General features: G+C 40.3%; 1 protein-coding gene across 2 annotated transcripts in view; it reads right to left on the bottom strand.

The window, feature by feature from the left end:
- LOC131693855 (uncharacterized) overlaps window positions 1-13444 on the bottom strand; it is a 293967-nt gene that overhangs the window by 41679 nt on the left and 238844 nt on the right. The gene's annotated exons all lie outside the window — the stretch shown is intronic.

The raw sequence follows: 13444 nt of genomic DNA, 5'->3' as shown, positions 1-13444 counted from the left end.
GGCTCTGAACTCGATTCCCGTGAAGGATTGAACTCACTGCTTACATAGATAACCAGTGGATCACAGTAGGCGACTACATATACAACGAGTTGAGATAGCGGGCTGCAGGGGGCATCAGGATGGAGACATCCAAAAAATCTAATGTTATTGGAGCAACGGAGGACGTAATTGCCTTTGCAGGGATCATATGCAGCTGCAGAGATCACCGGTTAAGCAACCGGTAGCCGCAGCGAGTACCAGCAGCAACCTGGTACTTGACGGAGATGAGAAAAAAGATCAACGAGCTCTATGAGTTCGTGAAGGACAAGTCGGGGGAGCAAGAGGACCAGAATAGCAGAAGGGCGAGCTGGAGTACACCTGCAAACGAAACGGAAGAAACTGAAACAAAAGGAAGAAAAGAAAAGGAAACAAGAGAAGAGAGAGAGAAACTCAAGTCTCCTTGCAAGAGGTGCAAGGGTGATGCACTGATCATCGAAGCGAATAATAAGACATCCTATGTGGCTCTTCTCAAGAGAGTGAGAGAGGATCCAGAGCTGAAGGGGTTGGATGAGAATGTTGTTGAAATGAGGCGCACTCAGAAAGTCGAGATGATCCTCGAGCTGAAGAAGGATCCTTCTGCCAAGAGCTTGACCTACCGCGAGCTCGTTGCTAAATATTTGGTCAGCGAAGGGAACGTGAGAGCCCTGTCGCAGGAAACCGTAGTCGAGTGCAAGGGTCTAGACGAGATAAGGACCGTAAAAGAACTGAAGGGTGCACTGATCGAGCTGTGCAAACTAGATGTACAGGTGACTATCCGGATTAGGAAATCGTGTGAAGACACGGTGTGGATTCGACCACCGGTGGTCGTTGCCAACACGCTGGTGGAGACCGGCAAGATAAAAATCGGATGGTTGGTGTGCTCGCTTACAGTTGCTCCTCGAGATGGAGCAATACTTCAGTTACTTGGAACTCGGCCATCAGGCGGGGAACTGCAAGGGCCCAGACAGGCCACGAAGCAACCAAGGTGCTTGATCTGTAAACCGGAGGATGGAAACGACCAGACGACGGACGTCTTCAAGGATTAGAGCGAGTAGATTGGGTCGAATAGCTAGCAGTGAGTCAATGGGGCGCCAGTGAACCGGAAGCTACGCTCCAACCGGAATCATTGAACAGACCTCGGCACCTACTGGCTGGCCCGTTAAGAAGGCCACCGCCGGGGTCTAGATCGACTAGATCCGGACGAAGCGAGGAGCTAAATGGCTCACGAATACAAGCATTGGGATCGGGGTAAATCCACCGTCGAGAAATTCACTGTAGGGTAGATTCTAATTGACTTGCGGTTTATTTCCGAGTAGATATCGAAAAAGCTGGGCTAAATGGCTCAAGAAAGCGGGTATGGATGTCGGGAGAAATTCTTCCGTCGATGAACACTCAGTCGGTGTAGAGTGATTTCACCACCGACTACCCGAGTAGATCGTGGTAATGCTGGGAGTTGAATGACTCGCGAGAAGAGTTAAATGGCTCATGAAATCAGCAGATAATCGACTCACTGAGATCAGAGCTAGGTGTAGACGAAAAGTAATAAAAGAGTCAGGAATTAAATAGCACAAAGGTCGAGTCATTTCATGGTTCAAGTGAGTCTCCGAGATAGTTGCAGAAAACTCCTGAGTAAAAGAAAGCGATGCGACGAAAGTGCAACGAAACGCTTCCTCAGGAAGTAATACCTAGATGTAATTCTGTGGTGAAGAAGGGCGAAAAAAGGTAAGGAGTGTTTTAATGGTTAGGCACGAAAGTAAGTCGTGACTGCCACACATTACCAATACACTACAGGCCAGCAGGCTTTTGAACCTTACTATAAAACACACACACACATACGGGTTGTAGGTGGTGGATAATGCTTAGTCGCGATAGTAACATTAATGTGCGGATCACGATTCCGAATCAAGAGCGAGGGCTGACTATGAGTGCGGTGGGACGTTGTAGTGGGCTATACGCGTCCCTAGGCCCAAAAACCACAGGTCCTATCCTTTAAGTAAATGCCTAGTCGAAGCCTATTCTCGTGGTTCTCTCGGAGTAGCACTCGGCGTGTTAGGATTGATACCTGTAAGATTCTAATTGCATACTGATAATGGTACAGCAAAACGGACGCGAAACACAGGTAACGAACTCGATACCACGTTACAGGGCTGACAGTGGCGCTATTATACTCTCTCAATAGGGTTAGGTCACCTCTTCTTGAAATGGAGGGTAGGTTAAAGGTGTAGCTGTCTCCATCTCATTAAAGCCTTGGCAATTAGTGGTACTTGGTTCAGGTGGATCATTCCTGATTTTACGTCGATCTGACTCTGAACACTACTTCCCACTTGCATAGACCACCATGGGATCACAAGAGGCGGCTGTATACAATGAGTGGAGATAGCGGTCAGGAGTTGGGGTCCAATAAAATGGAGAATGAGCCACACTCACGGAGTAGGCGCGACGAATCCATTCGACAAAAGGGGTTTAACGCAGTCACCACCTCGGCAAAGCCAACTAAACAATGAATTCTTTTTTTATGTTGACGTAAGAGACCCTATTTAAGGGTTTTTGTGGTATCCAACGGGGAAACCATGTCCAAATGGTGGGATAAACGAAAGCAATGTTGTCAGAAAATTACCCCAGAGGCAGTATTCGAACCTGCAACCCTTGGGACTCCGGCCGAATGCTTAATGGTTTTTGCATTGGGCCGGAGTCCCAAGGGTGGCAGGTTCGAATCTTACCTCTGCGGTGATTTTTTCGCATAATTGTCTCACATGTTTGCCTCGTTGGATACCACCAAAAAAGGCTAAAAGTCGACAAGCTCACATAGTACGACCAGGAGAAACAGTCACAGCAGCTTGAACAGCAGCATCAGAAACAGCGACAGAAGCAGGGCAACGCTTGGTTGAAATTACCAAGCTTGTCGAGTATAGTAGCAGCTAAAAACTAATGGACAAATTACGGGACTTCGTCAATACACGAGTAATGTGGACAAGGACGTCAAGACACTGGTTTTTTAGATCCAAGAAATTCCTGGATTGGCAGTCAGGGAATAGAGAACTCTGGAGCATAAAGCGGTAATTACCGAAGGGGTTGTCGGTGGCCAAATAAGGCAAATAGGAAGACTTTGGAAATAAGGCTAAAGTGAGGGAATTTTGCGAGGCGAAAAACAAACCCCAGGGAACGGAAGTCGTGTCCTTCTCTACGCTGAAGAGTTCAAGAGTTGTGAGACCAGGAGGTTCCAAGAAACACAAGGAGGTTTATGGCACCGAGATACACGTAGTGGCCACTAATGTGGGTAAAACACCCAATGGGATGTCGTCGGCAGCGAGGTTGACTTTGCAAAGCTGAACGAAGACGATGGTACTCCTACTACCGGGGAAATCTTTGTCGGAGTAGAAAAGATCCTTTGGAGGGCGCTATTTCGACTAGTCCGTGGCGATTCACCGGCGTGAGTTGTCGGGGCACAAGTGAACCGGTTAAATACAAAGTGTGCTTCTTGAGCTACAGACATTTGGAGCTAAAGAAGCCAACTTAAAAAAAGGACAACAGCTCCGTAATGGTTGAGATCTGATGGTATGTGTAGAGAGATTTTTAACCATGGATTAAACAAAAAATTTTGGAGTAACAATTTGAATATAAGTATTTGAATCAAAAGAAATAAATGTATTTTGAATTCCGTTGTATCATTGTCATTAGCTACTGTTTTTAAGACTACCTGAAACTGTGAAATAAGTGACTAGTTAAATAAGGCAATTGACATAAGATTAGATAACAAACTGCAGGTTCGAACTCAGTGTGCAAAAATATTTTCAAACCCACTTTTCTTCTTGAGTCTAATGAATATCAAATACCCTATTATTCCCAGTTTCATGGAATAATTATATTTTCATAGCAAAATCAAAGATTTAAGGTAACTTCTAGATGTTGCTTTTGTACAGCAAAGTTTGGACGATGAATTTTCCTCTTGATCGTTTTAGCTAAAATTTCAAACAGCAACGCTAACCATTCGATTACAAATTCATTTGAAATCGCGTTCTAGTTATCATAACATTGTTCACTTTCGAAGCCCGCCCATAAGTACCATCCTAACGTATGCTGCCTTTTTTCCACTACAACATTCAGTTCAATAAAATTACCCAACGCAATAAACATTACATAAGGACCCATAACTCACCAACATAGGCGGATACGACTTGAAACTCATAGCCACCATCATCAGCCACGTTGCGTTTCCCATCAGCAGGTCCATTCACACCAGCAATATCTGCCGCCACAGCGGCGGGGGAGAATCGATTTTTTCTCCGCGGCGGTACATCTGGCCTAGCAGCGACATATTCCGGATCTGGGTCCGTTGCAGCGGGTTGACGAACCCGCAGTACACTGAGATGTGGAACTTTTCCTTTGAGATTCACGGCAGACGGATTGGGTGCGCATGTCAACCTACTGCTCTCAGCAGAACTACCGGAACCGGTCGGATCTATTGCGTTTTCGTAGTACGGTTCTTCCACCACACTGGATTGCTGCGCTTGTTCGTGACGGTCAACTATGTACAACTGGGACGATGAACTTATGAACACTTCCCCTACGGCACGGGGTCTTCTTTTGCGCGGCACGGTTGACGTGTTCGGCAATCCCAAAGCCATGTTTCACATTTTTTCGGCACTTGATTGGTTACTTTAATGGTTTTTTTGCACTTGTCTGGTTTCACTTATTTCCGTTGCTGCGCTGAGAGGGACTTTGACTTCCTCTGCACTGTCTTTTTGTGACTGGTAAAATATTGGATTTCATTATCTAATTAATCGTTGCGAGTTTCCTTTAAAATTGCGACGGTTGAAGATTGGGAAGGAAATGTAACCCCGTTTGATGTTGCCCCCATCCCCGTTCAACTAGCTCTGATTAGTAGCCGGCAAAATTTTGCAACTACACAAAGTGAACATTTATTAGACGTGTGACGAAACATTTAACTGCAATTTAGGCATGCACGCAAACCTTCGCAGTAGGTTCACGAGTTTTTAGAAAAAAAACTTCGACCAAACGATGGTTAACTCGCCGCGGAGTCAGAAATGCTTGCCATCGTTAAACGTTAGTTGCTTAATTGAGTCATTCAACTTGCGTTTATTCTTTTCGTAAAATACCATAGAGTTAATATGGTACAAGCAACAACAACAAAAAAGAACGCGAAGAGAGGTGACCTCCAAGATCGACCCCACGGAGTGTGGGATGAGAATGAATGAAGCCTCATGCGATGAGATGCTTGGTCTTGGTCTCGCAGCACAATGTGATCGCGTTGGCCATGCACAAACGTCAAGTAAAGCACAGCACGCACAAACTGGCGGGCATTAGCAGCAGCCATCTTGAATCCGGTTGTTAGACTTGATGGGCGTTTATTTACCCTCACGGTTGATGACGTTTGGTCAGGGTCTACGATGATTGCTAGCGAGGTTCGATAGTTTGATGACGATATAATTTTAGGGCAGCTAGGTACCTAATGCGTTCAAGGTGAAATGTTGTCTAGCGATTCGAAAGGGACGGTTGTTCACTAAATAGCGTTAGCAAGAGCAGTTTTTGGACTTTTAAGATGCAGTTGACGTTTAGAGTAAACAGATAAATTAAATTTAAAACTCGATTTAGGGTATATTTCTGAAGAATGTAAATAGCTGTCACACTTTGTTATTAACCCTCCGGCACTCGCGCCGTTGTATTTTGTGCAACACCTTCCGAAACTCTAGCGAAAATTTAATTTCATCTTCTTTCAGCACCACCGGCTGCCCATTCGCGCGAGTGCCGGAGGGTTAAGTACCTAATCAAGTGGTATTTCAATAACAACAATGTAGTTTTCTAGTTTTTCAAATGACCGTTTCTGAATTCAGTTTCCACGATGAGTTTTTTTGAGGTTCAAATCGGGTGAACCGGCTACAAATCTCTATGGAATGTTTTCAAAATTTGAGAGTATATTTACACATGTATAATGTTGAGGGATTTCAAAACATCGATTTTGTGAAAAATGGTAATTATTAGTTTAAAAATTTCAATTTTCTGCGAAAAAATTTCATATTAAATAGTTTACAAAAAAGTTGACAACATATCAAAACATAGTGAACGACATATGGATTTTTCAACATGTTGTCAACTTTATTATAAACAAAATGCACATGTATAAAGAAACTCTCAAAAATTTAAATCAATAGATAAAGATTTGTAGCTGTTATTAGTCCTTTGTTTTTACATTTTTTGGATTTGGAATCTTCAGATGAATTAATCAAAAACTTTAGTTAATTTCATGAGTGGAAGTAAAATTTCAACCTGAAATAACTTCATCTTTCTCATCTTGTCAAGTGTTGGTAGAAAAAATATTGTTGTCTCATGCGCGAACTATGGAACTTTGAACTTCGAAGCTGCAACTTTTTTGGAAACATTCTAGCATAGTACTGGGCTATATTTAAAAACACTTATTAGAATTTCAGGATAGCGTCATTTAGAAATGGGAATGGAATCAATACTATTTTCTATGTAAATTTCAAATGCAATAAACCCTAAATTTTACATTTGGAACCACGGTTTGTTGCCAGTAGCTTCACAGAGTTGGAGTTACAACATCGTTTTCAAATATCAACAGAAATAAATATTTAAAAAAAACTATTTTAGTGTGGGAAACGTGAATAAATAATGAGTGGCAATGCAAAGCAAGTGTCCGGTAAAACCATCGATTCGTGACGGCGACCTTAACCCGATCAGAATGAAATAACAAGATTATAACAGAATGCAATTTTCGTAACATATTGTGTTATAAAGTAGGTCTCGTTAGTAGTTAAAATAACAGAAACAACGCAAGATATAATTTTGAAATCATTTTGCTATGTGTTTTTGATCGGGATATAGTATTGAAGTAACGCTACATGACCTGGAGCCGCGTACTAATCCCGTAGCTATCAAACAACTCGCGAATAGCGTTAAGAAAGCTACTTGGAGGAACTTCTTAACAGGACTTCGGAACGGTGCTCGTGTGGTGAGAATGCGCCCGATAAAACCTATCCCCTTCTACTTGACCATCCAATTCAAATCAGTCCAAGGTGTTGCATATACTCAGCGAACATTGGTCACGCACCCAGTGCAGAGTCCTGCGTGCCAATATGGTGATCAGCTTCTATACCACGAGAAACCTTAAGCAGAGGTTGCTAAGGAAATTCCGTCTGTTACGACCAAGACCGGTACACAGTCCTCATACCACAACCGGTTGTTAACCCTTAAATATGCAATGTTTTTTTTTAAAACAACATTGCGAAAACCATGTCAAAACTATCATAGTAGTATTAAATCTGTGAGACAATTTTCAGAAAAATAAAAAAAAAATAGTTTCTGCCTTTAAGGGTTAAAATACCGCCGGACAGTAATAGACACTAACTCAACAACGATCGGCCCAGTATCACTAAACCAACTGTCATTACCAAACCACTAAACCAACTGTCATTACCAAACCAACAGTCAACACCTCCAATAAAGAATTGAATGCCGATGAAGACGGATTTACAACAGTGACCCGTGAGCACAAGAAACAAATAAGAACATCTGATCGTGAGCAACATGAATGCAGTACCGATGACGACATGGATGTGAACGAAACCGCGAGAGAAGACGGAGTGAATGACCCCCAAGCTGCGGCAGACAGCACAGCCCAGCAAACCATCAATCGTATAACAATGTAGAAACAGACTCGTAAAGATGTCTACAAACAGTCAAAATCGTTATGACAGTCGATTTTAGTCTGCAGAAATTGATTAGTAATCGCATATTACTAAAAACATGATTTGAATACGACCTTTCATTCCAAATCGCATGGATGTTCTAGTTAAATCGCGTTCGATCGGAGTTGGTCGCAGAGCACTGGCAAACTTATATTCATATAGCTACAAATATATAAAGCATTAAAAATCGTATTTTTGCTCACATTTGATCGTATTTTACTTCGATCAATGTCGGATTAATAACTTAACAAAGTCATTGTGGTCGTTCCTATGTGTGGGAACAGTCAGTAAGCAACATAAACATATCTACGACTTCGATATACATCAAAATGACTTCCAAAAGTTAAACACGACTTAATATATCACAACATATAAGAAACCAGATTTCGCGAAATTACTTACGACTTTTCTTATATCTTTAAAATGAGATTGCTGCATATATGTTTATCGGAATAGGGTTTCTCTACTTGAAGATAAGATATGATTATAAAATATTGTCACGTTTATAACAATTAAAATAGTTCTGTGTAGTAAGTCCTGTCCTACAATCCAAATGTCGTAAGTTCGAATCCCACTTTAGTATGAGAGGGGAGAGACCTCAATGGGTTGGGTTTTTGGCTCCGATTCACAACCGACATTCATTTTTTTGGAGATGATATGTGCCTGTTAACTGTTTCTGGTTTTTGATCTTCTTTGCCGACAAATGAGAGTTAATCGTATATCGTGTTCCGGAATCGTATACTAGTTATGGATATTGCATATAATACCAGATTATTTCGCATATCCAATCTTAAATACATTCTCTAGAATCGTTTTCATACCAGAAATTATCGCGCCTAACGTGTATATTATTGTCATAAATCGTCCATTTCAATAGCTATGTACGTATATCGCCTCCAGTTTGGTACGCATATGCCGATTTTCTGCATTTTATGCGACTTTTTTAATGGGATATAAATACGTATTATTCAGTTGCAACTTGGATATACCATCAAAAAGGCTGGCTGGGAGCTAATGTTTCACCGCCAAGGAAGAGCATCTCAACACGCAGCAGCGAGTTACGTCAACAAGACCCGATCGACAGGCATTTTGAACATATTTTTTTAGTTTTGCGTATTGTAAAAGTCATAAAAGACCCACGGCTCTGTTAGGCTAGCGTGTCAAATAAACAAAAATGGAAAAAACTATTTTGCAGCAGTTTCGGGAGGTTCTTTGACTTTTTTAATTTGTAGCTCATTGTACTGTAGCTATAGCCATTCATAAATTACGTAACGCTTTTCGGGGGGGGGGGAGGGGGTTCGACAAGTTGTTACATATTGTGACATAGGGGGGAGGGGGAGTAAGCTAGATCGTTACGTAACATGTTTTCACCGAAGAAAATTTTTTTTTTCAGGGAATTTGTTACGTAATGGGGGAGGGGGGGATAAAAAAATTTGTGACAATTTGTTACATGGGGGGAGGAGGGAGTCAATTTTGGGCGATTTTTGCGTTACGTAATTTATGAATGGTCCCTTAGTGTAGTTGGAAATGATGATTGTGGTTTGCGTCCTTTAGCAGATGTCACGTTCACGTCACATCAGCGTAAGAGATTCCGTTGTGAGCAGTTTTCTGACAAAACTGACACATGGAAAGTTGTCATTCATACACGGAAAAAAATCCGTTCATAAATTGATGGAAAAAAGATCACGATTTCGTGAATTGAACGATTTAGGAAACCGTGGCCAAGCTCCTGAATTTATGAATAATCAACCTGGTATTCATGAAATTATTTGAATTTCCAACAAAATTACATTCAAAGGTTTGGTTGAGTTACTCCCTGGACATGTTGATTGTTTATTGTGATTCTTGCTTATAATTTGGGGACGCACCGATTTATTTACACTACATCAACTAAAATTGTCGACAGTTAAGCGATGTTCATGATTTGAGGAGCTTTCTCGTAGTTTCTCATCACGTAATTTTAATGACGTTCGTAATTGCCCTTTCCCGTGATATCTCATTAACGAGCTTACTATCGGATTTTTCTGACAAAGTAGCGTGATTTGTATTCACTGTCAAGCTGTGGATCCACCAACACTATATGAAGTGCTATAGGCAGTTCGAGGGCAAAAATCGGTAAGCCCGTTGAAAAGGAGCAAAGATGACCGGCTGTTCAAAGCAGTCCACTGTATGATCCGATTGGTTTGGATGGTCTCATACAAACACATCACAAACTCGATTGAAATAACTAGCCCGTTTCTTAATTCTTTATCAGCGGTTACCAAAGCGGGTTTCAAGAAGGACGATCAATAATGAACCAGATGGTGACGCTGTGACAAATGCTGTATAAGTTCCTCGAATACGACTTGCGGAATCACCATCCATTTATGGATTTAATGGTGACGTACGATTCAGTGAAACGAAACGAACTATGGTAGTTAATGGTTGAACTTGATTTTCCAACGAAACTGATCAATCTGATTCGTGGAATGCTGGATGGGTCCAAATCAAGTGTAATGTGTCGTTTGTGGAGGCTGCGAGAATTTGACTGACTATAATCTCTGACAAGACAAAGTACATTGCACAGTGAACCAGAAAGAGAAATTAGCAAGACAAAACATCTAGCGCTTTGGGTTGGCTATTTTTTGAAATACTGTGTTTCGAAAAGTATCTCGGTTTCACTGGCGCCTTCGTTTGGTGATGTAAATTAGTTCGAATTTTCACTGCATAGGTGGCACTGTGATGCTAACTTTCTTATTTTGGATTTTAGAGATTTGGAGTCTATGACAAAGTTTTATACCGTTTAAAACTATGACAAGTTGCAGGAGACACCTAAACTCTATATCTGTAAGTAACTAAGTTATAGCGACTTTTAGAAAATTTAATTGAAATTCACTTTTTTGTACTCTTTTTTTTATATTCGTTGAATTTATCACTAATAACTTGACGCTTCTATCAGCCCTGATATTTTTCGTCTATTATAGAGGACGCAAATTTTCAGCAGGTTTTGGGCTATATAAGAGCAACATAAATTTTTAAAAATATCATGGTTCTAAAAATCAGTCTTCTCCAAAAGTTGGAATTTTTGCCCGAAAGTCATCAATGTTCCTTAGTATACCATATATGTCGCAGCAAATGTGAAAGTATGACGGACACATATTGTGATTTAATTGAATAAAAATTTAATAATTAATGCCCGGAGACGGTTTCGCTAGAGTTTCCGATTGTACTACACCCAGTGCACTAGCGCGACTGCCCCAATATTACACATCATCCTCATGCAAGAACTGATTCAACTCTTGCTAGCCGGAGATAAGTTCTTCTTATTATCGTATTTAGCTTAATGGTCTTCTGGTGCCCTTAGCGGAGTTCCATATTTGTTTCCCTTTGGTGTTTACTTTTGCGTTCTTTTTCAGTTTGACTTTCGAATGTAATGTAAACATGGAAATGACACACTTATCCTGACTTATTTAATGACTTATCCTTACTTAATTTATAAAGCCGATCAAGATTTCAGTTTATAAAGCCGATTAAGATTTTCCGCTAATTTGTCTATGAATTTCGGAAGAACGTACACATAAATATACAACCTTGCCAGATATCTTGTAAGTTTGCCCAGATAAGCTTAGAATTGTGTATGCTGTCCAAAGCAACCAAATGACGTTACTGGTGACAAGGCTTTCAAAACGGACTACCGTGTCTACATGTCCACTCACAAAGTTGAGATCGACGGCGTGGTCAGAGGGAAGTACATGGTTGACTATTTCAAGGACCCATTGCTACAGTGAGTGAAGAATGACGTATGCACTGGACGGGACAAAATGGCTTGTACCTTAAAACTCGTTTTGGGTGACCTTTTGAAGAACTGTTGAAAGTTGTGTCTATCGTGGGTCGAGTTCACATAATATATTACCATACCATATTACATAAACAGTGTTCAAAAAATCTGGAGTATTTCAGTAAAAAATAAGCAGAAATATTAATAAGAGTAACGCCACAAATCAATAGGCTCTTTGTTCAGAAAGTGTGCGTCTCCTGCGATCCCTACACCCAACACTCGGCCTTAATACCTTTACGGTAATAAGAAAAAATGCTCTAATAGCAAGACGTTTAATTCTAAAATGGTCCCAACAAAAAATTCCCCAAACGTCAGTACCAACACATTCAAATCTTCTCTGCGTCGCACTCATGTTTCATAAATTCTTATACAGTAAATATTCGGACTGTCTGGAAGTGTGTAGCACTTCGCTTGTTATTGTATTGCGCATCAAGCGAAGCGAACACAATGTGGATAAAGATGAGTTTTGATTTTCTCTACACGGCGCATTCCGTATTTGAAGTGCGGCTCACACTCGGCTAGCTTCAAAGCACAGTCAGAAAAAACCGACTAGGAATAGTGGTGGGGTGTTTCGGTGGGTGTTAAATTGAAATTCAAATTCAAATGAGATTCGTTGTAAATGCTAAAAATGTCATATTGGAATTCACCTAATATATTAGCTCGTAGATTTGCTTACAAAAAGGCGAAGCAAAAAGCTCAGTCATGTCTTAGAAATTTGAGATAAAAAAAGGATTTTCAATCGCACTTTATATTTAAGAATTACACCATTTATTTTAAATAAGTCTGAATGGGACTGACAGGGCCGTAGCGTGGTCTTCTAGAGCTGTTGATAGTGTCTCAGTTTAGGGTATCCGCAGAAATAAGCCAATTATTTATTTTTCAGTTTATCTTTCAAATAATAATTTCGAGTGAACATGGTAAAAAGTGTGCCATTTCTGACATGAACTTATTCTCACTTATTTCATAGAGCAGATCAATACTCTTGTCTAAAATTAATCTCATTTGTATTAAGGTATGAATCAATAACGCACGGTAACTTTGATTAGTTCTTACATACATGCCTTGTGCAATTGTTCAAAAAGTAATTTTATGCCGAGAAGAACAGCTCATGAAAGAAAGAATGCTGCATTATATTATTCATTTAATGAGTATACGAATATTGTTGCTTCTATATTGATTGTTGTTCATATTATTCAATTCATGTTGATTTGTATCTCAGTTCAGAAATGAGCTTGAACCAGAACTGTTCGCTTAAATGACGAAGGTGTCCAACTCATCCGGGCAAAAATAGTAGAAAACTCTACACTTGTAAGGAATAAATCTCCCGCGTGATATTTTTCATTTTGTAGTTTCTCGTTAAAATTGTACGAAGATATGGTATAGTAAATCATAGTTTGTTTCTAACCCGAAAAAACGAGCGCAAGGTTGAAATCTATACACTAAAGCCTTGTGATTACTTCTATATTTTTGTGATCTATGCCTATTGTCTATTATACCTAACATACATTATACCAATCGTCCATTATGGCTATCGTATATTGTGCCTATCATCCATTATGCCTAACCTCCACTATGCCTAATGCACTGATGCCTAACGTATGTATGCTTAATGTACTTATGCCCAACGTATTTATGCCAAACGTACCCGGTTTGTATAAATTATCTCAACGAAAAGAGCCGACAGTTAAACGATGTTCTAGATTTCAAGATCTTAACCACGATTTTAGTAGTTTCTATTCACATTGTCGTGATAATTAAGTCACGAGTGATTTCAGGATCAAAGTCACGATTTTCATAATTTATATTCACGTTATCGTGATATTTTATACTTGAACTTACTTTTAAATTTAACGCGGGGAGTAAATTGACTCATAATGATAATGAT

The sequence above is a fragment of the Topomyia yanbarensis genome, chromosome 3 (assembly GCF_030247195.1).
Source record: "Topomyia yanbarensis strain Yona2022 chromosome 3, ASM3024719v1, whole genome shotgun sequence".
Classification (NCBI taxonomy): Eukaryota; Metazoa; Arthropoda; class Insecta; order Diptera; family Culicidae; genus Topomyia; species Topomyia yanbarensis.
This window is presented reverse-complemented; position numbering and strand designations above follow the sequence as displayed.